The sequence below is a fragment of the Nannobrachium achirus genome (assembly GCF_963921795.1).
Source record: "Nannobrachium achirus genome assembly, chromosome: 21".
Lineage (NCBI taxonomy): Eukaryota > Metazoa > Chordata > Actinopteri > Myctophiformes > Myctophidae > Nannobrachium > Nannobrachium achirus.
Window position 1 is genome coordinate 16,970,530 of NC_137828.1, and position 27,440 is coordinate 16,997,969.

The following is a 27,440-nucleotide window of genomic DNA, read 5'->3' on the forward strand; positions in this document are numbered from 1 at the left end:
TTGAGTGGAAGTGATGTTTGACATACAGTATTAAACACACACACACACACGCACGCACGCACGCACGCACGCACGCACGCACGCACGCACGCACGCACGCACGCACACACACACACACACACACACACACACACACACACACACACACACACACACACACACACACACACACACACACACACACACACACACACACTCTGATGTTTGACGGCTAAACAGACAAAGCTCGTTTCCTTGCATGGATATCAGGTTCCTGTTGAAAATCAGTCTGGAGAGGAAATTAAACCATGTTCTGTATTTAGAGTATGTTTGTACTGTAGTTTCTAACACACTGCATTATGAAATGAAGTGTGGTCTATCCCTGCCTTCAGTTAATATTAGCACTGTGTTCATAATAAGTACAACTGAAAAGACGGGGATGCAGTAGCCTATCATCAGCAAAGCCGTATGCTTGTATGCCAATCACGTCTATTTTTTTTACTCGAAATAGACGTCTACGACAATGACCCGTGACTTGGGCTGGATTTAGACTGCAGTCAAATCTAGCCCGAATCTGATTTAGTTGCCAAATGTGATCACATTGCATTTGCAAGTGACACAGATCTGATCTTTGTGTTCAGACTGATTTTAACAACTTCAACCCAAAGTGCCCTGCGTCGACATATCTGCTTTGGTTACCGTGGTGTAGGAGTCATGACTTTTCTCTCGTTGTGTTTTTACATTTTAAAATTTTCCTCTGACACTCCAGTTAGGACCTTGTGAACCCCTTTTCTGCAATGCCATGAGATTGATATGTCTTCATATATTGCCTTAACTGTTCCTTTACATTTCTCATGTACTGAGGCATCAAAGTGCCAGGAGAAGTTGAATTTCTCTGTCTGTCCACTGAATGCTGCTCGCCATTTCTTCTGTAGTGTAAAACTTTATGCAGAACTGTTTTATTTTCATTACACCCTTGTGCTCTTGTAAATCAAAAAAGCAATTCTTGCGCTCTGTAATGACATCAGTCGCTTGGGTCGCGCTGCAAGTGACGTTTTAGACAGTTTGATATGTGACTTTGCTCGTTAGATCAGGTTAGTGCATTCAGACTGAGACACATCTTTAGAAATCAGATTTGAATTAGATTTGAAACCACCTCTGGATGTGGTTTCTAGAAATCAGATTTCATGTGACCTGCATGTGACCTGTCTGCATTTAGACTATTTAAAAAAAAAATCTGATTCCTCTTTTGATGTGACACAGATCTGATTCAGGCTAGATTTCGGTGGCAGTGTAAATCAGGCCTTAGCTTAGGAGTTGTTTGGGTGGAAAAAAAAAAAAAAAGTTTAGGACTTGGGACTTGAACTTTGTCCAGCCACTAACTACATTGATTCGATTTAGGGTACTTTTACACAAATACAAATTGCCCTGACTCTGCTAAACTAAACTATTGATATGGCGATATTGACACACGGAGAGGCGTATTTATGTCTGCATCTTTTTTGAATTTGGGTCCCAGGGTGGATATCTGCGTTTTCGTATTGAGTTCACAGCTGCGTAAAAGATCCAGTAGGGAAAATACGATGACGTTGGTCATAGCACCCCTCTCCCTCCCCCGCCTCAACCCGAATGGGAGAGGAACGGTGCGTGTGTGTCTGTGTCAGTGTGTCAGACTGCATCTCTGTTTAGTCCGTTCATACGAATGCGCAAGTCAGGTCCCCGGTCTACTGGTTGATTTTGTCAAGATTGACAATAAAACACAACACAGAGTATGCTACTTGTCGTTAATGCGAGACACCTGTGGACGCGGTCAGATAGTGGAATTGAAATACCAAATAGTAGAACCTAATAAATAAATACCAAACCAACTTGACAAAACATATATAATCATATTGATTGTGCTGATGAGAATGATGATGATAATGATGATGATGATGATGATGATGATGATGATGATGATGATGATGATGAAGCCACTAGTGATGATACAATGATGTGTAGTAATAGTGGTAGTGGTGTGATTTATACATGATTATGTGCTCCTGCTGTAGGCTATATGTGTATATCGAATAAACATACCCTTAGCAGATCATTTGGCGCGATGAAATCGGGTAGCATTACACACTACAGGATAATCATTTCAGATTCTCTTACCAGGTAATCTAAATAGGCTCACACTAGCCGATTTAAAAACTCTGGGACTCCGCTCACTACAGGATTCTATCCAGATTGAGTCGGGCCCGAACACAGCCAGTGCAAAAAAAAAAAAAAACACTTCAATAAGGAAGCTGTGTCCCATTTTGAGGATAACATGAGTTCACTTTGACAGTTGTTTCATGTCCATCCATGGATCTGTTCAACTGTGACTTTTTCCGTCTCACTGCTAAACACTGCTGCTGCGTGCCGTCTGCTTCTCCTGATTTATGATTAGTCGTATGACTGTGTAGCGCACAGAACATATAGATCTCCAAGACCACAACGTGTCCCTCTGCGCCACGTTGTAGGGCTTGTAGATCAAGCTTCTGTAGGAAATGGGAAGTGGAAAGTGTACTTTGACTTGCAAGAGCAAAGCGAGACGTGTAACTGGTAGCAATTATTTCTGTTTCTGTTTGATATAAAACAAACCCCCTCCCGTTGAGTTTAATTCCCATCCCAATCATGATACCTAATGGACGGTGTGTGTGTGTGTGTGTGTGTGTGTGTGTGTGTGTGTGTGTGTGTGTGTGTGTGTGTGTGTGTGTGTGTGTGTGTGTGTGTGTGTGTGTGTGTGTGTGTGTGTGTGTGAGAGTGAGTGAGTGAGTGAGTGAGTGAGTGAGTGAGTGAGTGAGTGAGTGAGTGAGTGAGTGAGTGAGTGAGTGAGTGAGTGAGTGAGTGAGTGAGTGAGTGAGTGAGTGAGTGAGTGAGTGAGTGAGTGAGTGAGTGAGTGAGTGAGTGAGTGAGTGAGTGAGTGAGTGAGTGAGTGAGAGAGAGAGAGAGAGAGAGAGAGAGAGAGAGAGAGATCTGTCGCTCAGATACACAAAGACTCAGATCAGGGGCTGTGTCCGAAACAGGGGCAATCTTTCTCTTGGTCCCCTGTTGATGTTCCATACAGGTATATGTTACAGGTATGATGTTCCATACAGGTATAGCGATCCAGAAAAATATCAAACATTTTTTTAAACAGTCCGGCCAGGGAGTCGTCCTGCGAGCAACTCGGCAGTGTTCAGATCGGATCTGTGAACCCTCACACTAGACGGGCAGGCAGCCCGATAGTCGGGAGGGTCATTAAATGCCCCAATTATCGGCTAGTGTGCGGCTACCTTTAGTGTGGTCATAAGCTCACAAAACAAGAGAAATAGAGTTGCAATGTAACACAGCTCTGTTTACATAAATATTTATTCCTATTGAATTATTACATACGTTGTTTTGTTTTGATTGTTTGGCTCCGCTTTTGCTTTGGCAATATAAACGTATGTTTTCTCTTGCCAAGACTGACAGACAGACAGACAGACAGACAGACAGACAGACAGACATGCCAAGGAATCGATAGCAGATGATTAGGAAGAAGGGAGGAGAGAGATAAATAAGCGAGTGACGGAGGAATGGAGGAATGCAGTAGAGGAGAGAATGAATGGATGGAACAGAGAGAGAGAGAGAAGACAACAATGAATGAATGAATGGATGAATGAATGAATGAATGAATGAATGAATGAATGAGACATTAATTAAGGGAGGAAGAGAGGAGTGTGTGTGTGTGTGTGTGTGTGTGTGTGTGTGTGTGTGTGTGTGTGTGTGTGTGTGTGTGTGTGTGTGTGTGTGTGTGTGTGTGTGTGTGTGTGTGTGTGTGTGTGTGTGTGTGTGTGCGGGAGGGGTGAGATAAAACGATGAATGAAATAGTGTGTAGGAGTTGGAGTAGGAACAGTGCAGCAGATGATTTGGGGCGTAGAGCATGATTCACATGTTTGACACTAGCACGGCTACACGATCTTACACACTGTAATAGACACTGATGATGTTAACACTACCACTGCTACACGCCGTGCATAAACAATGAACAGGGCCTACAGCATCAGCAGTGATGCGCTGAGATGCTAACGCCAGCCTTTGTGCTCCTGGTCGTCTTTTCTTTCACGAGGCGAAGAAAAAATACAACCACGATGATCCGTGTGTAAGTTATGGTCCATAGAACGCCACGACAGTACAAAGCTATTCTTTGTTCTGCAATTGAGGTGCAGAAAAAACATCTGGGAGTGGTGTTAGCTGGAGTATTGGTTGAGCTTCACATGACAGTTAGCACACTGCAGAATATAGTCACGATTGAGCCCACACTGTTTCGTAGGAACAGTATTTCTAGTGTATCTTAGCCTTGTAACGACAGAATGATGGACACAATTGTGGTTGTTGTTGAACATAATTGGGATGGGTCTGAGCAATCATTTTCTGAGTTATTCCAAGTTAAAAATAAACTCAATGATTGAGTTTGCTAGTTTCACTTCAGCCAACACACGGCACCATGTTATGCTGTGTTCTGACGTAAAACAGAGTTGTGCAAAATAGCAGATTTACAAGCTCACAACGCTTCCATACGCTTGGCATTGTGAGTTGTGTGCAGGATTCAAAGATGAGCATTTCCGCCCAGAATATGCTACTCAGGGTTTGGTCCATTCAGAACACACAGTAAAGGCTCTCACAGCCAATCGATGACTATTATTGCATGAACCCCGCCTACATTGGTTGACCATTTTCTTGCTGGTTGTTTTCAATACGGCGTTTTTATGTTTGTATTACAGTAGATTAAATAATATTAATCGAATATTCCCCCGCATAAAAAGAGAAAAAATGGAGATACAAGGTGTCAACCCGAAGGTGAACCCAGTACTCCCAGCATAATGGTAGCTTTACATAAACAATGTACACACCCATTAGACTGGAAATCATGTTCTATAGTGTTAATGTACACACCCATTATAGCTGGCTCGGTGGTGGCCGGCTGAAAACTCATGATCGAGTTTCCTGGTGTGAAAAGGGCGTTTGTGTCACGTTTCTAAACACCTCGGAGCGTTTCTGGCATCCGGACACGGCTCTCCAAGTTGTCCCACTTCAAGCTCCAGATGGAGACCCATAACTCACACACAGGACGGTGTTGTCATAACTTCATAAGCATTTCTCTGTTGTACAGTAGGCACTTCTGAAAAAAAAAACAAAAAAAACATGACACAATCTGTCAGAGTTGATTTACTGTAGACTTAAGAAAATGGAACCAAAGCAAATAGTCGTTTCAGTTTGATTTTATTTAAACATTTTTGAAGGGTCAGGACGTTAGATCTTAAAGCTATACTGTGTAAGTTGCTCAACAAGTGGTCAGTAGCGGTATTGCTTTTTCCGGCCGTTTTTCGCCCGGGTGCGCCGCGGACCACCGCCGCGGACCATCGGAGCGTGGCTGCAAACCACTGCGACCGATACGAATCCGTAGAGGGGTAGAACGTAATTTTCTGAACAGGATTTGGGGATTAAGAGGTTAAGAATCCTTCACCATCGTAAACACTGTTGCTGAGGGAGGCTACTTCCTGAAGAGACGGCAAGCACGCTGTGATTGGCCGGTAGTGTATCATGTGTGTATGATCCGCGATGTGATTGGCCAACGTATACACAACGTATACGGATGATGCAGATGACGTAATTTTGCCGCAAAATTCTCCCCCCCTCACGGCTCATAGAAAACATATAAAGAGAAGGCTTTAGAAGCTGAAATTAACAGAGTGGGTGTTCTAAAACGTCAGCGATTTAACAGTTAGGACAATTTTAAGATTGTTTTTATAAAAAAAAGTTACATGGTATAACTTTAAGAAATTACAGCACAAAATGCAGGTACGGTAAATACAGAATTGATTTACATGGAAACGGTGCATTTATATAGCACCTTACTCCAAGGCGCTATACAATGACTGCACATTACATTCACCCATTGACACAAACATCCATACACTGACGGCGGAGGAAACGATGCAAGGCACCGAACTCCTCATCGGGCGCAATTAGGTCAGAGTCTTGCTCAAGGACACTTCAACACTAACTCTGGGGGAGCCCAGGATCGAACTGGGAACTTTCCGTTTTTGATTTTGTCTCAGAAAGAAAAATAGTATGTCTACAAGGCTTGACGGCCTAGCTTAGAATACCAGTAAGACTCCCTAATCAGGAGATAAGCGACCGTCAGTTCGCATTCACAAACTTTAGAAGGCAATGGTAGCCAATCAGGAGGGAATATAAGAAATGGGACAGATCCATGTTGATGACAAGACTTTAGAGATACTGTGTACCGCTTTGTGTGATTTTAGGGCAAAATCTGTGGGAGCAGTGTCCAAAAATGTGTGTTGCAAAAATCAGCCTGATTGTGGCGTTGGATGGGACAGATGCATGTTGATGACATGACTGTAGAGATACTGTGTACCGTTTTACGTGATTTTAGAGCAAAATCTGTAGGAGCAGTGTCCAAAAATGTGTTTTGCAAGAATCGGCCTCATGGTGGCGCTAGAAGAGGGCCATGTGAGAAATGAGGGCTGTGGGTTGTGGTTTGGCACAATTGGCAGCCAAGGAGTGTGTGTGCAAAGTTTGGCATGGATAGGGGCAACGGTAGCGGAGATATGAGTAGGGCAAAAGTGTGACGTGACGTGTGACGGACAGACTGACAGACAGCCGGTGGAGGTTTTTATAGTAACTGCGACCTGGTGGTCACACGTGTCAGTTTGTTTGGCATTCAATGGTGCGGCATGGCCTGCCTGACATTGGCAGCGTGAACAGATTGTGGCTGGCAAGACGAGTGTCTTTGATGATCTGCTTAGTCTCAGCTATGCACCGCTTGGAATCATGTTATGGAGGGAGGGATACTGAAAGACGGTGCACTTCACATACCAGGTACAAAAAGAGTGCCTACGGACCCATGAGCACTTTAACACACGTGTGTTGCAGCGGTCAAGCCGGAGGATTTTGTCATTTTGAAGTGCGTATACGTGTGTGTAAAGTGGTGTAGTGTTTCACTGCGTCAACGCGAATGCTACTGAAAGAATAGTTTATCCCGTTGTGCAATTCCTCAGCTGACAAATCGAATATCACGCTTGCATTGTGTGTGAGGCAAACTGAATATCGCTAACTTTCTTTCTAAAAAGAAAAAAAAACCTCAGCGCACACCACTGCACACTAAAATCATCAGTGTTAATTTATACTTGTTTAACTTTTGTGTAGGCTAACATATAATCACCACTGCTATCCAGCTGTGTGGTTGAGTAGGTGTTAGACCCTGAGGGGAAGACAGTGGCCAATGACATTGCAGGGGGAGAAAAGGAAACATTCAGTTTGATCTCAAGTCAGTTTGTGTAATATGTGAGTGTTAATCCACCACAGGTCATGTAGTCAGCATTACCTGATGATGGCTTTGTTGGGAGACATCTGAAACCCCAGTTAGATATGGATCCTAACATTTCTGGGATCACACTTTTCAGTGGCACATCAACATAAAATAACACAGCAGATGAGTTTTGAGTGCAGTTTGTCGATAACATCAAAGAGACAATTCTCCATCTCCATCCATAGCTTTTACACAGTCCTAGGTTTTACTCACCCAGTGTGTCCTCGTCCACATTACCAACCATATGAGGTACAAAGTAGCTTCAATGTAGCCATACACTTTTCTATAGTAATTAAGCACCTTGCACCAACCTTTAGTAGCTTAGTACGTATGGAAATATACTTTTGCTAAGTAACTTGTAATGTAATGAGCTAAGTTTACGTAACACTAACTTAACATTAAAGGGGTACTGTCACCTAAAGGCGTACTGTCACTTTAAAAAGTCATCTTAAAATATGAGTTCATATTATCTATGCTGTCATTGTGGGAATGCACAATTATAAGCCAATCAAATTAATTGACTGTACTTAGGGGCGAGGGGCAGACTACACTGTGACATGAGTTTCAGACTATTTCAGACCGTTTTCAGAGAGACCATGTGAGCTACTGTATCATACTATTATAATTTCGTGGCGTGTCAGTGGGCCTTTAACAAGTGTCGTGTAGAACGATACTTCTACAGTAACTTGCAATGCAGAAAGATACTTTTACTAACTTGGAGTCTAGAATAATCCTTTGACTAAGTACTGTATAGCTTTAAGCTCTTTCTTTACACACCGGTAAATTAGCGACGCGAATAAGCAACCCGAAAATGCAAAGTATTCGCCTTACGCCTTTTTCCATACACACCAAAGTGTGACGCGAATATGCATATAAAATTCGCCAAATTTAATATGTGATCTGTGGTGCGAATTGTTTGGGGCTGGAATCACATAACCCATCACATCACATCACATCACATCACAGCAGAGAGGACACCACAGGTTCACCGTTCCCCCGCAGCAGACAGGCAGTCCACAGCAGCAGCAGTGGTTTAAAGTAACTAAGTATATTTACTTGAGTACTGTACTTGTAGGTATTTGTACTTGAGTCCAGTTTCCAGTACTTTCCTTCTACTCCACTACATTTCGGATCCTATTGTGTTTTTTACCCAACTATTTATTTTAAAACATTAGTTAGTCTTTTTGCAGATATACATTATAATATAACACATAAACCATACTTTTACCAATAAGAAATTCAAGTATTTTTTTCCACCACTGACGGCAATACTAGCAAGCAGCCACACAGACGAGTCGACACGCACTGTTCCCCTCGGCCTCAATGCAAAGGGCTGGTCCCTCGACCATGTCCTCTCTCTCTTTAAATAGGATAGAGTGAGCTTGCTTTGATACAGAGAGAGAGAGAGAGAGGAGTTCGCCTGTGAACGTTCGCTAAATTCGAAACAAGAGCGAACAAATAACAGCCACTTTTTCGAAATTTGCGGTCGGAGTGGAAGCTTGCATTGACTTTATAAGGTTTTTAAAAAAAAGCAAATTATTTGCAAATTCGCTATTCGCAATTCGCCCCCGGTGTGTAAAGACCTTTAGTGTAGCGAGCTATTTATTTTTAAAGATGGCTTTTAGTTACTTTTTACGAAGCTTAAAGTTATACCATGTAACTTTTTTTATAAAACAAATCTTAAAATTGTCCTAACTGTTAAATCGCTAAAGTTTTAGAACACCCACTCCGTTATTTTCAGCTTCTAAAGCCTTCTCTTTATATGTTTTCTATGAGCCGTGAGGGGGGGGGAGAATTTCGCGGCAAAATTGCATCATCTGTATACGTTGTGTATACGTTGGCCAATCACATCGCGGATCATACACACATGATACACTACCGGCCAATCACAGCTTATCTGCAGTGTCTTCAGGAAGTAGCTTCGCTCAGCTACAGTGTTTACCACGGTTTACCATGGTGAAGGATTCTTAACCTCTTAATCCCCAAATCCTGGCCAGAAAATTACGTTCTACCATGCGTTCTACCCCTCCACGGATTTGTATCGGTCGCGGTGGTTTGCGGCGCCGCTCCGGTGGTCCGCGGCGGTGGTCCGCGGCGCCTCTGGGCGAAAAACGGCCGAAAAAAGCAATACCGCTACTGACCACTAGTTTAGCAACTTACACAGTATAGCTTTAACTAGCTCCATTTTCAAAGTAGCTTGTCCCAGTACTGCCAAGTTGAGATAAGAAGAACCAAACATTGTGCTCTTTGATGTCAGTTGTTAAGTGTGGCATGTGTTAAACAGGAGGCCACACAGTCGAGTAGTAACATCCTCTGTTTTCATTCATTTATGCATTTGCACAGTATCTGAGGTCAATTAAAACCAGTGGTGGATAGAGATGGGATTTATGGCTCTATGAAGTGAGCTGGATCTCTGGGATCCATTCCTTTCAAAGAGCCGTTCAAAAGATTTGTTTTAGTTGGGAGATTTTGATTAGAATTACAGATCAAGCCATTTGAAAACAGCCGATCTACAAGCTCACAATGTGTCGCGTTGCGACACATTGTGAGCTTGTAGATCGGCTATTTTCAAATGATTTTTCTACATTTTATTCATTGGAAAACCTGTGAGACGGTGCATAATGAATACTTTCAACTATTGGTACTTTAGGTACATTTTGATACCAATACTTTTGTACTTTTACTGAAGTAGGCCTAAATTTTAATTCCGAACTTCTACTTGTGGCAGAATATTTCTACATTGCAGTATTGATACTTTTACTTCAGTAAAGAATGTGAGTACTTTTTCCACCACTGTTCATAAGAAAGGAACGGCTCCCTAATGCGAACCGGATCCCATTGTTCATTTCAAAGAGCCGTTCAAAAGACTCGATTCGTTCACAAACGTCCCATATCTAGTGGTGGACAAAGTATTCAACTCCAGTCCTTGAGTAAAATTATAGATATTACAAATATTACTCAACTACAAGTGAACCTTTCTCTGTCACAGTTGAGTTACATTTCTGGAGTACTTGCTTTTGGAAATAATGAGGTGTTCAAAAGTACAAATTACAAAGTAGATTTGCTTTATCAATGCATTGCTGTGCATTGAAATGTAGACATTTCAAAGATCAACGTGTCAGAATAGTATTTGCTTCAATACTAGCGAAAATGGCAGATCTACAAGCTCAAGACAAGTCATGTTGTCACATTGTGATCTTTTAGATCTGCTATTTTCACTATTGATTTGAAACAGGGCTGTGAAGTGGCTAATTCATAATGTACAGTACTTTGTTTCCCTTCCTAGAAATGTAGTGGAAGTATAAAAAAGTAAAGTACAGATACTCAAAATTAAAGGGCCTTTTGGTGAAAATATTGAAAATAGCAGACCTCCAAGCTCACAACGTGTCGCCCTGCGACGCTTCGTGAGCTTGAAGGTCGGCTATTTTCGGTGCTTGAACTAAGCATAATCAAGTCAATACTGGATTATGCATAGTCTTTCAACATAAGATGCTTCATTCAAGTTCAGGAGAGTTTGGACAAGGCATTCTTTTGAATGCTGCCTTCAGGTGGCATGGAAAGAGGGCATACAAAATGCATTCATGGTCTGGAGAGGGCACTTTTTATATACTGATAAAAGGGCAGGGGCTCAAGCCCCCTTTGACGTCTATGTGTGCACGTGCCTGCTCAAATACAGTACTCGAGTAAAATGTACTTAGTTACTGTCCACCACTGTCATTTGGTTACATTTGCACTCTGCATTGAATTAAAATTCTATAGAGGGTATGCACGTCCACTGGGACCCGCCCCTCTAATCTAGACTGAGTGGCAAAACATTTTGAGCAGCTTGGAGCGTTGGAGTTTAGAAGTGCTAGTTGCAAGTCACTCAACGGTCCTGCATACCACCTGTTTCTAATTTGCACATAATGCAGGAGGCAGCAGGATGTTGTGTTGTTGAAAACGAGCGCTTCCAAAATCTGACACTTGGAAAAATAATCACCCGCACAGAATGTCTTGACAGAAAGTAGCTCATAACATGCCTATGGACGGTGGATTTTTGTGAAACAAAAACTTTGCAGATAGAAAGCGGATAATTCAAGCTTTCAGTACAGCTGCAATGTTGGTGAGTTAACTTTGTTTAATACAATCAGAAAGGACTTTTCTGTTTGGATGTATGGGCTGTCAATGGCAGAAATTAGTTTTTTGCCACTCAGTAGGCTTTCCCACATAACTTCCAGCAACAGTGATGTCACGCGCATACCCTCTATTGGGAGGCCACGTATACTAGTAAAATACTCAGTGTCCATTTATCCACACGTAACTCAGAGAGCATGCAAACGGGACCAAATGGACCCAGAAGGATCCATTTGGTTCCATTGGCACATTCTGAGTAAAAAAAAAAAAAAGAAGAAAAACCTAGGATTCTATTAGCGGGGTTACTGAACAGACTGAGTGATATTTTCCATGTGTGAGAGAGTCGAATCGTACAGGACAGGAGGGCTGAACTGTAATGACTTCTGTAGTTCATCTCCTGAAGCAAAACCGTCTGGAAGTTATTACCAAGAGAAAGGGCTCTTTCACTGCTCGCTCGCTCTCTCGCTCTCTCTCTCTCTCTCTCTCTCTCTCTCTCTCTCTCTCTCTCTCTCTCTCTCTCTCCTTAAAATTCAAGGCGTCAGTGGAAAACATAAGGATTCTTGTGCTGGCAAAGTTCAGTGCAGGATCCATGTAAAACAAAGGCACAGTTTACCTTTTTTCTTTTTTTTTTCTATTTTCCTTAATGGGGAACTTCAGTACGTTTCCAACTTTATCTTCATATAATTGGTCCTCATTAATTGCTCGTTATAAGATGACACCATTTCTTTCTATTCACTATGTGTCTCATTGGTGAGGCTGTGGACAGTTGAGAAACCTACCTGTGACATGACATCATGAGTGGGGTTTCCAAGGCAACAGAAACGGCAGGCTTTCTCCTCCTGAAAACATAGGATGCTGAAATAGAATCCAATGAAAAATAAAAATATAAAAATAAATAGAAGACATCCGAATCTTGTTTGAATTGACCAAACCTGCCTGCTAGGGATGTGCTATATTGTTGTTGTTTTTTTTTGTTTTTTTTTTGTTTGTTTTTTTCGATAACTGATACTAGAAGTTCTCGGCCCTTTGGGTCACGTCTAGAGATCGCTCACGTCTAGAGATCGCGCCCTCCATGCGGACGCTCACAGCTACGTTGCAACAGTGATCCAACTGATATGGCCATGTATGGAGATCTGTATCTGTCAGTCCTTGCACACTGTCGGAGTAACATAAGCTGTGCGACACTCAAATCTAGAGATCGGCCACGTATATATGGCGATGTGACTGATATGGCCATATATGGATATACAGTATGTGTGTCTGTCAGTCAATCGTAATTCAGGTGCCCACTTGGCCAGGTGCCCGGTTGTCAAGCATATGTCTCTCGTGCCCGTATGTCCTTAGTGGCCACATGTCCCTTGTGCCCAGATGGTTTTAGTGCCCATCCATCCATCCATCTGTCCATTTAGTTATTTATAAAGAAACACTTTTTTATTGTAAAATTATTATAGAAAAGCTCATACAGAGATAACATTCTGCTGTATTGTATTGTATTAACCATCAAAGTCAAACATTCACAATTCAGACTGTGAAAATCGGCTCCTCATAATGTGTATCACAATAGACTACAGTCCATTACTCACAGAGGTCTTTTGCCTCGCTGGGGAATAAAAAAAACACTGCATTTCCCATCAAGCTTAGCGGCCGCAGATCTGTGTCTCTTTGCTCCATTCTCTACACTGTGTTAGACACATGATAGCGATAGCCGATCCACTGTAAACAGGATCGATGTTATTGACTAGGCTGCTAGGCAATGTTAGCTTCAGTTGCGTTTGGATTAAACTTCACCACGCTAAAGATCACATGTGCGCCCGCCATTCAAGGCGATGATCGTGCGCACAACGCACACGCACGGGCGCCAGTAAGTTCAATGCGTTTACCGTAATTTACGGATGTTTAATGACAATGGAAAATGTCTAGTCTCCGATTATAATACGACCCCCTATTTTGAGGATGTGTTTTCAAGAAAAAAAATGTGTCCTATACTCGGGCCAATACGGTATATGAGGTGGAACCATGAGGTAAAGTGGTACTAACATTGGAACGATAAAGAGAAGATTATGATTGACTCTACATGGTTCACATCGTGGTCTAATATTCTTTGTATGGTTCCAATTTTAGCCCAAAGACAGCGCCCCGTTGCCAAAAAAAGGGCATTTTGGTATTGCATCTGAAACGGCCTGGAATTAGAGTAAATAGAGAAATTTCAATTTCCGAGCATGGTGTGGCCCTTTTTTTTTGGGTCATGAATGATTGAATATTATATGAATGATTTTTGTTTACAACGTCACTCTGTGGGAGTGTGGTAAACTCTCTCTCTGTGCCTCTGTGCCTCTGGGTGGGTCAGTATTTCATGGGATCCGGGGATCAGGGCCAACATGAAAGTGATCCCTCACTGCTTCATGTCCAGCTCCCTGGACCTACGTGGGGTGTGTGTGATTTATCTGATCAACCACTTAAACAGCCCCGCTGGTACATACACATGACTCATAGGACAAGATAAATGACCCACGCACACACAAACACACACACACACACACACACACACACACACACACACACACACACACACTTATGCACACGGTTTCAGTTGCAATATGTATTTAACGGCTCTGTTTACTCTGTGCTGTGGTCTCCGCTTCATATGGGACACATCTAACAATAGTTGTACAAGTTACTGTATACTCTGTACTCAAGTAAATACTCAAGGTACAAATGACTAAGATCTTTTTTTTTGATCAATGCATTGCCGTGTTTACATTTAGAACACAAAAATGCATAACACAAGCTCACAACATGTCAGCTTGATACTTTCGTTATGTTCACTCTATTTTGTTGAGTAACAGTGTTAAATAGCTCTATACTGTGATAGTAGTCATTGCTATAGAGTGTTAGTTCAGTAACAGTGTTGAATAGCTCTATACTGTGATAGTAATCATTGCTATAGAGCAAGGGTCTTCAACAGGGGGTCCGGGACCCCAAGGGGGTCCTCAGAGTTACTACAGGGGGTCCTCCAAATCTTTGAGTGATAGAAACATTTTTTATATTAACCACTTGAACCCTAGCGTCCATATTCTGAGAACTTTAGACAAAAATAGCAGACCTGCAAGCTCTCAAGGCCTCGCGCTGCGAGGCGTTGTGAGCTTGTAGATCGGCTATTTTTGGCTAAGAGGTTTGGTGTAGAGGGGAAAAAGAGCAGACTAAGTACAGAGTGAAAGGTCAAGTTAATTAAGTATTGACGGTTCAAGTGGTTAAACACAAATTGACATGAATCCAAAATACACTGATGATTGTGCTGTCAAACGGTGAAAATATATGGAATCTATGAAAAAGTTGTGGGGGTCCCTGTTTCATCTCTCTCTCAACTAAGGGGTCCTTTGCCTGAAAACGTTGAAGACCCCTGCTATAGAGTGTTTGTTCAGTAACAGTGTTAAATAGCTCTATACTGTGATAGGGTAATCATTGCTATACAGTAGAGTGTTCAGTAACATTGTTAAATAGTTCTATACTTTGATAGTACTCATTGCTATAGAGTGTTTGTTCAGTAACAGTGTTAAAAAGCTCTATATTGTGACAATAATCATTGCTATAGTGTTTGTTCAGTAACAGTGTTAAATAGTTCTATACTTGGATAGTAATCATTGTTATAGAGTGTTTGTTCAGTAACAGTGTTAAATAGCTCTATATTGTGATAGTAATCATTGCTAGAGTGTTTGTTCAGTAACAGTGTTAAATAGCTCTATATTGTGATAGTAATCATTGCTATAGAGTGTTTGTTCAGTAACAGTGTTAAATAGCTCTATATTGTGACAGTAATCATTGCTATAGTGTTTGTTCAGTAACAGTGTTAAATAGCTCTATACTGTGATAGTAATCATTGCTATAGAGTGTTTGTTCAGTAACAGTGTTAAATAGCTCTATATTGTGATAGTAATCATTGCTATAGAGTGTTTGTTCAGTAACAGTGTTAAATAGCTCTATATTGTGATAGTAATCATTGCTATCCACAAGTTTCCGCGGGAGTTTACTGGAGACTATCGGGACCAAACTTCCGGGTTTAACAGCAGACATACAAGCTCACGTCGCGTCGCAGATGCAACCCGTTGTGAGCTTGTAAATCGGCGCCGGAAGCTCGGTACAGACGTCTGCGCAATGCACTATGGGGCGTTGGAAACTCGTGGATAGAGTGTTTGTTCAGTAACAGTGTTAAATAGCTCTATACTGTGATAGTAATCATTGCTATAGAGTGTTTGTTCAGTAACAGCACTCCAGCTCTTAAAGGACCTACACCATGAAATGTCACTTTTTCTATTTTAAAACCTTTTTTTGGGGTCCCACTGGCACCTTCTATCCTCACAAAGTCCTATTTCTGACCATTGTGTCTTTCTCTGTTTTTGGGAAGGCAGAGTTGAAAAGCTTTCCACGGGTTCTCAGAACAGTGCTGTTCTGAGAGTTGACGCATGTGACGTCACACGCGTTCCCCCCCCCCCCCCCCCGCCCTTCAGGTAAAAACCAGAGCTACTGTTGTAAACCCAGCCCCTCATTTGTTTCTAATTTGCTTAGCCTCCACCTCCATCTGCAGCTGGCTTACTGTTCTGGGGCTGCTCACTCAGTGCTCTCACTCTGCCTCCCTGTATAGTCATTTCCTTCTTTTATTCTATCAACATTTTTGCTATCAACTTGTCCAAGGAGAAGTCTTAACGTTCCTGGATTGCACTATATATGTGACGTTATAGACTGCGAGGACCCAAGCTTCGTCCCTTCTATCAAGGAAACAAAATACTATTTTTAATGGCGATGGTCCTGTCTGTGGCTGTGAAGAAAAGCCCAGATCAATCTTGGCTTTGCCTTTGCCACAAACCACAAACCAGCCCCGGCCCGCGCCGTTCCCCCGTTGCCCAGCCCAGGTCTCTCTCCCCGGGCAGGGAGCAGACGGTGTCCCCGCCGCCCATGGAGCTTCCCTCCTCCCCGGCCGCTCCGAGACCACGCGCCGCTAAGCGGCCGCCGCTGGCCTCCTCCTCCTCCTGCTGCTCCCCGGCCCGCAGGGGGTCCATGCCGGTCGGACCCCCTTCCCTCCTCCTCCGTGTCCGTGATAGACCGCCTCTCCTATCGCTGTCCCACCCCCGGTTTTCCCCTCCCTGTCGCCGGCTTGAGAGAGCTTCACAGCCCGCCTCTTCTGTCAATGTTCGCGGCTAGAGTGAGTAAAACACCTCGGTCCTTATCCCCGGCTATATAACAGCCTATAAACCAGGCTATATTCTTTTCTTCACTGCATACTACGTATCTCTCACGGTAGAACAATGTTTTTTGGCGATAATGAACCATCTGCGCTGCAGATGAAAACGCTCCAACCAGGAGGAAGAGGAGCGGGTCGAGCGACCAGACCGAGCGTAGTTGCCCGACGTTAGGTGCACCGTCTCGGGCTGCGCTCGCGGGCCGCTCGCGGGCCGCTCGCGGGGCGCCCCGCGATCCCCGGAGCTCGCGTGGCGACCGAGCCGGGCTCGCGTGGCGAGCGAGCGGCCCGCGAGCGCAGCCCGAGACGGTGCACCTAACGTCGGGCAACTACGCTCGATCTGGTCGCTCGACCGGCTCCTCTTCCTCCTGGTTGGAGCGTTTTCATCTGCACCGCAGATGGTACATTATCGCCATAATAAATAAATAAATGGGCTGTTAAATTTCATACATTTTTATACATTATACATAAATACAATGCGGGTGGGGTTGATTGTCTAATGTAGATTAACGTTCTCTAATGTCTGGTCTAGCAACGGTCGCCCTGTGTCATTTGACAGTAGGCTTATATCATACAACATAGGCCTACAGTAGGCTGTCATTCAATGTTATATGAGATACTTCAATGGTTTCCAGTGGAAATAAGCTTAGTCTTTTCATGGATCTCCTTTTAGTAGACCTTGTACCAGTGAACTGTACCGTCATGAAACTGTACCTTTTCCTATGCAAACTTCTAATAAAGTCTTCAATCAATCAATAATCAGAGCTGCAACATTATCCTATTTTTAATTGGCCCAATATATTTGTTGTCAACGTTGGAGAGGAGAGGAAAAAACCCCACTAGATGTGCCACTGAGCAAACAAAGGCCGTTTTGGTATTGCAGCTTGAAGGCCTAATAATAGCACAGCTAGTAGAAAGAAAAGGAATGGTCAGAGTGTGTGTTTGAGGGTTAAGACCTGTCTAAGACTCAATTTTGAGCATATATTTATACAAAAAATATAGTTTTAAAAGCATGGTGTAGGCCCTTTAAAGGACAACTTTGTTTTTTTTTACAAGGGTTCATATTTTAGATTGTAATTAGAGAAAAGAAAAAGTGAGTGTTAAAATGTTTTCATTTGCTTCGTTCTATTGTGTTATCGCGTTTACCATGCTAAAATGTGGGGCATGCGTACACATGGGGGCATGCGTACAAGCGGCTAAATATGTCTTTTTAGACACAATAAGCCAGCAGTTTCTTTATTGCTATTTACAGTAACACTTCTAGCCCCCATAAGTCACATCCAACCATGAAAGGTTGCGTTGCATCTTGGGAATGGGCTTATTCTGTGTAAAATGACATATTTAGCCACTTGTACGCATGCCCCCAAAACACTGAAATAAGAATCTCTAAAACAATAGAAAGAAGTAAATGAAATAATTTTAACACTCATATTTTAGATTCTTTACTTACAATCTAAAATATGAACCCTTGTTGTAAAAAACTAAAGTTGTCCTTTAAGCAAACATAAAATTCATGTTCAGGTCGGGATACCAATGGTATCCAATCAGGATACATGATAAGAAAAGTGAATTTGGAAGTGATGGCACAACAAAATAAACTGAAAAAAAAAAAAAAAAGGAAAAACCTGACAAATGGGTACTGGTGGGCCAGTCTGGCCACCCATCTGAAAATGTCTCTACAAATCATGGACCGCTACAAAAATGGTCTTTCCTGCCAAATAGTAGGATATATTAGTGTGCTGTGTCTACGGTTGTAGTGAATGAATGTGTCCAAGGGTCACTGTCAGCCATGCCAAGGACGTCATCCCTTCATAATATGGGTCCTGTTCAGGGACGTGCATAGAATGTTAGAGAGGCAGGGGTTGAAATTTCTAAGAGGGCCTTTTGTTGAACATATTGAAAATAGCAGACCTCCAAGCTCACAACCCTGTGACTCGTTGTGAGCTTGGAGGTCGGCTATTTTCAGTGCTCGATACCACACTGAACTAAGCACTAATCAAGTCAGCACGTGGTGTATGGCATGGATGTCTACACAGAGAGGGCAATTGTTTCAACATAAGATGCTGCATTCAAGTTCAGGATAATTTGGACAAGGCAATTCTCTTTGAATGCTGCCTTCAGATATGGCATGGAAAAAGAGCATTTGTATTTCTTTCATCATAGCAAAAACTGCATTTATGGTCCGGAAAGGGCACTTTGTACAGATGGATAAAAGGGCAGGGGCTCAAGCCCCCCTTGATGTCTATGTGTGCACGTGCCTGGTTCTGTCTGTCTGTCTGCAGTCAGGTGGTTCTGACCTGACCTGACCTGACAGGAGGAGACAGTCCCTGTTTTGTTCCCCTGATGGAGATCTCCACCTCTTCAGGCCGTGACCCCAAAATAACCATTAAACATACACATTTTCCCTGGACCATGAGCGTGTGTAGAATGATGAGTGAGAGGCGTGAAGACGTGTGTGTGTGTGTGTGAATATAGTTTGTGTGCGTGTGTGGAGACGCCCTGAGGTTCCTCCAGGTCACACCGACCCAGTGGTGTCCTCTCCAACCTGTCCCCGCGGTGGAAGACACGTCTGTGGACGGACGGTGTGAGGTTGTCCAGGTCATGTGGACCCAGCCGTGGCCTCTCTAAACGGTCCCCGCGGTGGGACAAACGCCTGGAGCAACCAGATGCATGAAGGTTCAGGGAGTTGTATATTTAGTCTAGACGGAAGGGGAGGACAGACGGACAAACAGATAGACAGACAGACAGACAGGAGGTCACCGAGACCTACTGCAGTCAAGCTATAGCGTCCAATTGTGTGTGTGTGTGTGTGTGTGTGTGTGTGTGTGTGTGTGTGTGTGTGTGTGTGTGTGTGCGTGCGTGTGCGTGTGTGTGTGTGTGTGTGTGTGTGTGTGTGTGTGTGTGTGTGTGTGTGTGTGTGTGTGTGTGTGTGTACGTGCGTGCGTGCGTGTGCATGTGTGTCACTGTGGTCTGGACCCCGTCCACTCTGACACAAGCCTCAGAGAGAGAGAGAGAGAGAGAGAGAGAGAGAGAGAGAGAGAGATTCTTAAGCGATATACATGCTCCCGTTTTATTCTGTCTTAACTCATTTAGTGCTGATCCCGAGAATACTCGTGAAAAGTACTCGAGTACCCGGAGTGCCAATCCCGAGTATACTCGTGAAAAGTAATATATTACTGTAACGGCGAGTACATTACCGAGAAGAATGACCGCAGGTCCGGAGACAAAATCCGTCGCTGATTTCGCATCATCACGGCTCCACGAGCACAAAATAGTCCCATCCATAACATTGAGGTGGACAGGGGATCTCATCTTTAATGTCCATTATCTCAAAACTACACTTTAGAAGCTAGGATGGAGGCAGATGCTCGCTTATGTTACACAGTTATAAATGCTCCCGGTCGGCCATTACACAACTCCACGTGGACACGGATCGGTTCCGGCGCACGATCCGATGACGTCAGACCGGAAGTGATTGCGTGGTGGACTTCTGGCCTTCAAAATAAGATAACGGCGGTGATGCCAGCCTGAAGGTGGCATCGTGGACTTTATAATCCGTTAATTTCAGGGGCACTAAATGAGTTAACACATCTGGTGCCAACCCCGAGTTTCCCGAGTTTGTATTGGTACTAGTGCTGTGCCAACCCCGAGTTTCCCGAGTTTGGGCCGTTTTTGAAAAAAAATATTTTTTTCGTTTTTTCAATTTTTTTTTTCAATTTTTTTTTTTGGACCTCCAGAAATGTGTTAGGCATGATCGCGATCGCGAAATTGCATGTTTAACCCCCATACCAACCCATTCTTTCAAACATGGCAGCCATGTTTGTTTACATCTGAAGAAAACATAATGGCTCATAAATCATGAATGCCTGAACGGATTTCCAAGCGGATTTTTTTGTTTGAAAGCTGTGAACAGCCTGCACACACGTGGTGCATCATCTAGGCATGGGCGTGCACTTTTTACACAATTGCACAATTACATGGAAGTCTATGGTAACCATGGCAACGCGGGACATTGGCCGGAAAAAATCATTGCAACATAAGTGTTAACACTTATGTTGCAATGATTTTTGGGCCATTATGTTTTCTTCAGATGTAAACAAACATGGCTGCCATGTTTGAAAGAATGGGTTGGTATGGGGGTTAAACATGCAATTTCGCGATCGCGATCATGCCTAATACATTTCTGGAGGTCCAAAATTTTTTTTTGAAAAAAATTATTTTGAAAAAAAAAAAAAAATCAAAAACGGCCCAAACTCGGGAAACTCGGGGTTGGCACAGCACTAGTACCAATACAAACTCGGGAAACTCGGGGTTGGCACCATATGTGTTAAGACAGACACCATAGTTGATTTTGCAACTTTTTATTGTATTAATTAGGGCTGGGACTCAATTAATAATCAGAGGCTTTGTTGCGACTGTCAGGTCACAGTTACTATCAAAACCTCCACTGGCTGTCTGTCTGTCAGTCAGTCACGTCACGTCACGTCACGTCACACTTTTCCCCTACTAATATATCCACCACTGTTGCCCCTATCCATGCCAAACTTTGCACACAGACTCCTTGGCTGCCAAACCACCCCTCATTTCTCACATGGCCCTTTTCTAGCGCCACCATGAGGCCGATTCTTGCAAAACACATTTTTTAACACTGCTCCAACAGATTTTGCCCTAAAATCACACAAATCGGTACACACTATGTCTAGAGTCATGTCATCAACATGAATCTGTCCCATTTAGCGCCACCATCAGGCCGATTTTTTAAACACATTTTTGGACACTGCTCCTACAGATTTTGCCCTAAATCACGCAAAGTAGTGGTACACAGTATGTCTACATGTGACCTGACGGTCGCTTATCTCCCGAATAGGGAGTCTTACTGGTAATTAATTCATCTAAATTGATTGCATGTTTAATCGTATATAAATATTTTATCTGAGAAGCCATTTTATTTTATTTAAAATACATTTTGGTATACTGTACAAGTGAATCAATTAGTGCTGTCTAGTTGTAGGGTTGTGGTCTTTTTGGTGTTGTTTTTTGGTGTCTTTGGTTGCATAGCAGGAACATAATTTTTTCTGCAATATCAATATATTTATTGTTACATGTTGGGACTACGGATGACAATTAACCCTTTCCAAGCCACGGGGAGCCCCTTAATATTAAAACCGTACTATATCGGACTTCCTAGGGGTGGGGGGGAGGGGGGTCTCAGCCACTTGTCTTTTCCCGTACTTTCCCGTATTTACCGAAATAAATGATTTTCATCCGAAAATCGGCGATCTTCCCTAACCTTCCCTAACCTTCCCTAGTCACCACTCGTGCATCGATAGCTCATGGCTGGTCTGACATGAAGCAGAAGTGATGTCATGGCCCTTTCCTTCTCCAAGGCACCTTCCCCCATTCGTTTACTGTCTGTACACGAGTGCTTCTACTGCAGCCGTGCTGGGGGCTATGCTAGCGAAACTTTTCAGTTCTACTCTTGAGTCACACGTGGATTATTTGATGGGACATTTACGTGAACGGATCGCGCACGCGAAACGCACGGGGACATGATGCGTCAGCCGAATCTCCCACTCTAAGCCAATGCAGATTGAGTTTTTCACTGGGAACTGGGGTGAGTATACAACGGGGGATCGCGGTATGGTAATGGGGGATGAAGACCACGTGATATAGCGCTGGATAATAATAGAAATTTCACGGCTAATCTACCAACAACCATTCTATTTCGGACGGCAAAGTGTTAATAAGCACTTCCACTGACGCATTTACACCACATTCCAACTCAACTGTATGCAGTTTATTCATGCAGTATACTCTGTCCCTCCCAATATAAATAGAGCAACGCTCCGAGGTTTTGGTAAAGGGAGGTGATACAACTGACAAATTGACGTCGTCATGAACTCCAGAACTTCACTCAGCAGTCTCCAAACCTTTCCTCTGAGCACTTTCCCGTGGCGAGAGGGACAGCTAAATCTCACTCATCTCCGCTGAGAGAGGGATGGGAGAGAAAGTGAAGAGAGGGAAGGATGGTGGAATGCAGGGATGACAGAGGGATGGCTGGACCAGTGGTGGAAAAAGCACTCAGATGTTTTACGCAATAAAGAAATATTCTGTTACAAGTCTGGAATTCAAAATGCACCTGAGTAAAAGTATGAAAGTGTTGGCATCAACATGTTTTCTGAAAAACTTCAAATATTAGGCTATTGAAAAAAATATAAAAACAAATATGTTGCTACATGCTGTTCTGCCCTACACAAAAATGTGTTCCTGGCGTGAATGTGTTGAAGTACAAAAAGTAAAAGATAGTCCGTCTACAAGCTCATGTCATTTTATATTATATTATTATTATTATTATCTGTGCCACAGACAAAAAAACATCTAACTGAACGCAATACTTGCCCCTCGCTTTGCTGACTGGCGCAAGTAAATACATGTGCTTAGTTAATTTACACCACTGGGCTGGACCTGAACATCTCCTGTACAGATGGAGAGATGCATTGGCATCTCTCTCTCTCTCTCTCTCTCTCTCAGAGGGAGAGAAAGAGAGTGAAGACAGAGGGATGAGATATGTCTCCATCTCTCCCTCGTTTCAGAGAGACACAGATGGATGTGTGGATGTTTTTATGTACACGTGGTGGAAGAGGTACTCAGCCAATTTAGAGCTAGTAATATTCAAAATGTTAGCCTACTTGAGTAAAATTGCAAATGTACTGGCATCACAATAATAATGTCAAGTACAATATTAGCCAGTCTACAAGCTAGCAAAATGGCTATTTTTGAACAGAAAAAGTACAAAATAGGGCTTAAGTGGTTAAAGTGATTTGTAATATAATAATTACAATCTGTAAAGTAACTAGAAAAATATTGTTCCTTCGAAACAATTGTGGGCTCGCTTCAAGCCGGAAAACAATGGCTATAAAAGCACAAAATGTCAAGATCGCAGGCAGTGCTCTCTTTGACGTTACTGACGTCAAAGATTGGTCCATTTTGTTCCAAAAATGTGTTGTGCAAAAGTTGACCCGCTGGTGGCGCTATAACAGGCCAATGTGAGAAGGTTGGTATCTGTTCCTTGACCTATTGGGAATGTGCTTGCAAGATTTCACGCACATCCCAGGCTGTGTTCATGATTTGAGGTGTTTTTGGCTTTGGACACTTTATCGCTGCTTGCAGCTATATTTATTATTATTATTTTATATTTTTTTGTGTGCACTTCATAGGCATGTTAGATAAAGGTCCTTAGATTGCGTGTAGAATGTTTCATGCAAATTGCAAAAAAAATCCTAGAATAAAAACGGGTTTAAGCGTTTTACAAACTGCTCAAAATTATATAGCGCCCCCCTTTGGCCATTTGGGGTAAGATTGGTTTCAGTGATATTTGAACTAACCCTCTACACTATTTTGTCATGAAAATGTGACTTTGCTTGTATGTTTTAGAGGCAGAAGAATAATTTGCATAAAAATGCAATATTGTTTGAATTATTTAAAAAAGCATGTTTCAATGTTAAAGAAATCCGATCTGACAGATCTTTAGATATCGGTCCAAAGTTCATGTAAAAAAATGTTTTGTGCACGTGACGCGAAAATTCCAGAATAAAAGCGGGTTTACGCGTTTTACAAACTGCTCAAAGTGGCGGAAAATCGAAGGGCGGAGCTTACTTAACAACGACACAGATGTCTTCCGCTTGAGTCAAAGCACGCGTGTAACAAGTTGCATGTCTTCAAACGAAACGAGTCATGACTTATGCCCGTTTGAAGTTTGAATTTTCAAACGCTTCGTATAGCGCCCCCCTTTGGCCGATTGGAATAAAATTGGTTTCAGTGATACTTTGACTAACCCTCCACATCTTTGCCAAATGCCATGGACGTGTAACTTTGCATGCATGATTTAGAGGCAGAAGAATAATTTGCATAAAACCGCAATATTTATTGAATTATTAAAAAATGATATTTCACTTTAAAAGAAATCCGCCGAGATAAATCTGACCGTATTGGTCCAAAGTTCATGTGAAAAAAGTTTCGTGCGCGTATCGAAAAAAACCCAGGAGGAGATAGATTTTTACTGTTTTTCATATAATTCCGAATTGTGGGAGACCTAAAGGTCAGAGGTCAAAAGTTAGAGGGTAAAAGTTGTTCGGCATGAGGAGACGCATAAGTGTATACAGGTTTCATGGCTGTATGTATAACACAGCATGAGCTATACCTGTTCAAAGATCGCACTTTCGAAGGCTTCCTACAGCGCCACCATTTGGCCAATTGCTATAAAAAATAATAGCACACTTCGCCACTGTAAACTGAACACATTGATGTTTTTATTTTCATTTTCTCACTAAGTATGTAGGAGTAGAAAGGAACCGAAAATCCCGTCTACTTACTAGATAAACAAATAAATAAATAAATAAATAATGACAATATCTAAAGTGTGCTCGCCAGGTACTGGCGAGCCCACAACTAGAAAAATATTGTTCCTTCGAAACAATTGTGGGCTCGCTTCAAGCCAGAAAACAATGGCTATAAAAGCACAAAATGTCAAGATCGCAGGCAGTGCTCTCATTGACGTTACTGACGTCAAAGATTGGTCCATTTTGTTCCAAAAATGTGTTATGCAAAAGTTGACCCGCTGGTGGCGCTATAACAGGCCAATGTGAGAAGGTTGGTATCTGTTCCTTGACCTATTGGGAATGTGCTTGCAAGATTTCACGCACATCCCAGGCTGTGTTCATGATTTGAGGTGTTTTTGGCTTTGGACACTTTATCGCTGCTTGCAGCTATATTTATTATTATTATTTTATAAATTTTTTGTGTGCACTTCATAGGCATGTTAGATAAAGGTCCTTAGATTGCGTGTAGAATGTTTCATGCAAATTGCAAAAAAAATCCTAGAATAAAAACGGGTTTAAGCGTTTTACAAACTGCTCAAAATTATATAGCGCCCCCCTTTGGCCATTTGGGGTAAGATTGGTTTCAGTGATATTTGAACTAACCCTCTACACTATTTTGTCATGAAAATGTGACTTTGCATGTATGTTTTAGAGGCAGAAGAATAATTTGCATAAAAATGCAATATTGTTTGAATTATTTAAAAAAGCATGTTTCAATGTTAAAGAAATCCGATCTGACAGATCTTTAGATATCGGTCAAAAGTTCACGTAAAAAAAGTTTTGTGCACGTGACGCGAAAATTCCAGAATAAAAGCGGGTTTACGCGTTTTACAAACTGCTCAAAATGGCGGAAAATCGAAGGGCGGAGCTTACTTAACAACGACACAGATGTCTTCCGCTTGAGTCAAAGCACGCGTGTAACAAGTTGCATGTCTTCAAACGAAACGAGTCATGACTTATGCCCGTTTGAAGTTTGAATTTTCAGACGCTTCGTATAGCGCCCCCCTTTGGCCGATTGGAATAAAATTGATTTCAGTGATACTTTGACTAACCCTCCACATCTTTGCCAAATGCCATGAACGTGTAACTTTGCATGTATGATTTAGAGGCCGAAGAATAATTTGCATAAAACCGCAATATTGATTGAATTATTAAAAAATTATATTTCACTTTAAAAAAAATCTGGTTGATCAATCTGACCGTATTGGTCCAAAGTTCATGTGAAAAAAGTTTTGTGCACTTGACGCGAAAATCCCAGGAGGAGATAGATTTTTACTGTTTTTCATATAATTCCAAATTGTGGGAGACCTAAAGGTCAGAGGTCAAAAGTTAGAGGGTAAAAGTTGTTCGGCATGAGGAGACGCATAAGTGTATACAGGTTTCATGGCTGTATGTATAACACAGCATGAGCTATACCTGTTCAAAGATCGCACTTTCGAAGGCTTCCTACAGCGCCACCATTTGGCGGATTGCTGTATAAAGTAATAGCACACATCGCCACTGTAAGCTGAACACATTGATGTTTTTATTTTCATTTTCTCACTAAGTATGTAGGAGTAGAAAGGAACCGAAAATCCCGTCTACTTACTAGATAAATAAATAAATAAATAATGACAATATCTAAAGTGTGCTCGCCAGGTACTGGCGAGCCCACAACTAGTAACTAAAGCTTTCAAATAAGGTGTAGTAAATTGGAGTAAACTTACGATATTTGCCTCTGAGATGGAGTAGTAACAAAAATGTAAATACAAAGTATTTAAAAATGTACCTCGAAAATGTACTGAAGCACAGTACTTGAGTATGTGATGTATTTAATTATTTTCCACCCTTGCACAGAGAGATGTGTGGATGTGTTTATGTTCTTGTGTTCTTGAAACTCAATTATCCATGCCAGGGCCAAAATGGCCCCAAGGTCCCTGTGCCAGGATTTTGTATGTTTTTCTTTACTATGCAATGAAAAAAAAAACAGGGAAAAGCATCTCTCTGATCTCCGGTCATTTTGACATCTTTTAAAAAAATAAAAATGAAAAAAATAAAAGAAGTAATCCATTTTTATTATTTAGGTCAAAAGCCGTCATTGGCACTGACGGGTTTCGCGATGATTCTCGTCAATTCTCGTCTGTGGCATGGGAAGAGTTAAGGGAAGTGAAAACAACATCGGATGCAATCACTCACTGTGTTTGATATTGCATATTATTGATGGGAGATGCATGCTGTACCATGCGCGTGTCCGTGCGCACCACTGTTTGGCTTTCCTCCTCTCCTCCTATACTTGGAGAGATAGATACTTCTCCACTCCAGTGTTTTTCTGCAAATTCTGATTTAGTCTTAGACTAGTCTCCTGAAATTGCTCGAT

General features: G+C 42.3%; 1 protein-coding gene across 1 annotated transcript in view; it reads left to right on the forward strand.

Moving 5' to 3' along the window:
• The window catches only part of sugct (succinyl-CoA:glutarate-CoA transferase), a 172,966-nt gene that overhangs the window by 55,071 nt on the left and 90,455 nt on the right, over window positions 1–27,440 (forward strand). The gene's annotated exons all lie outside the window — the stretch shown is intronic.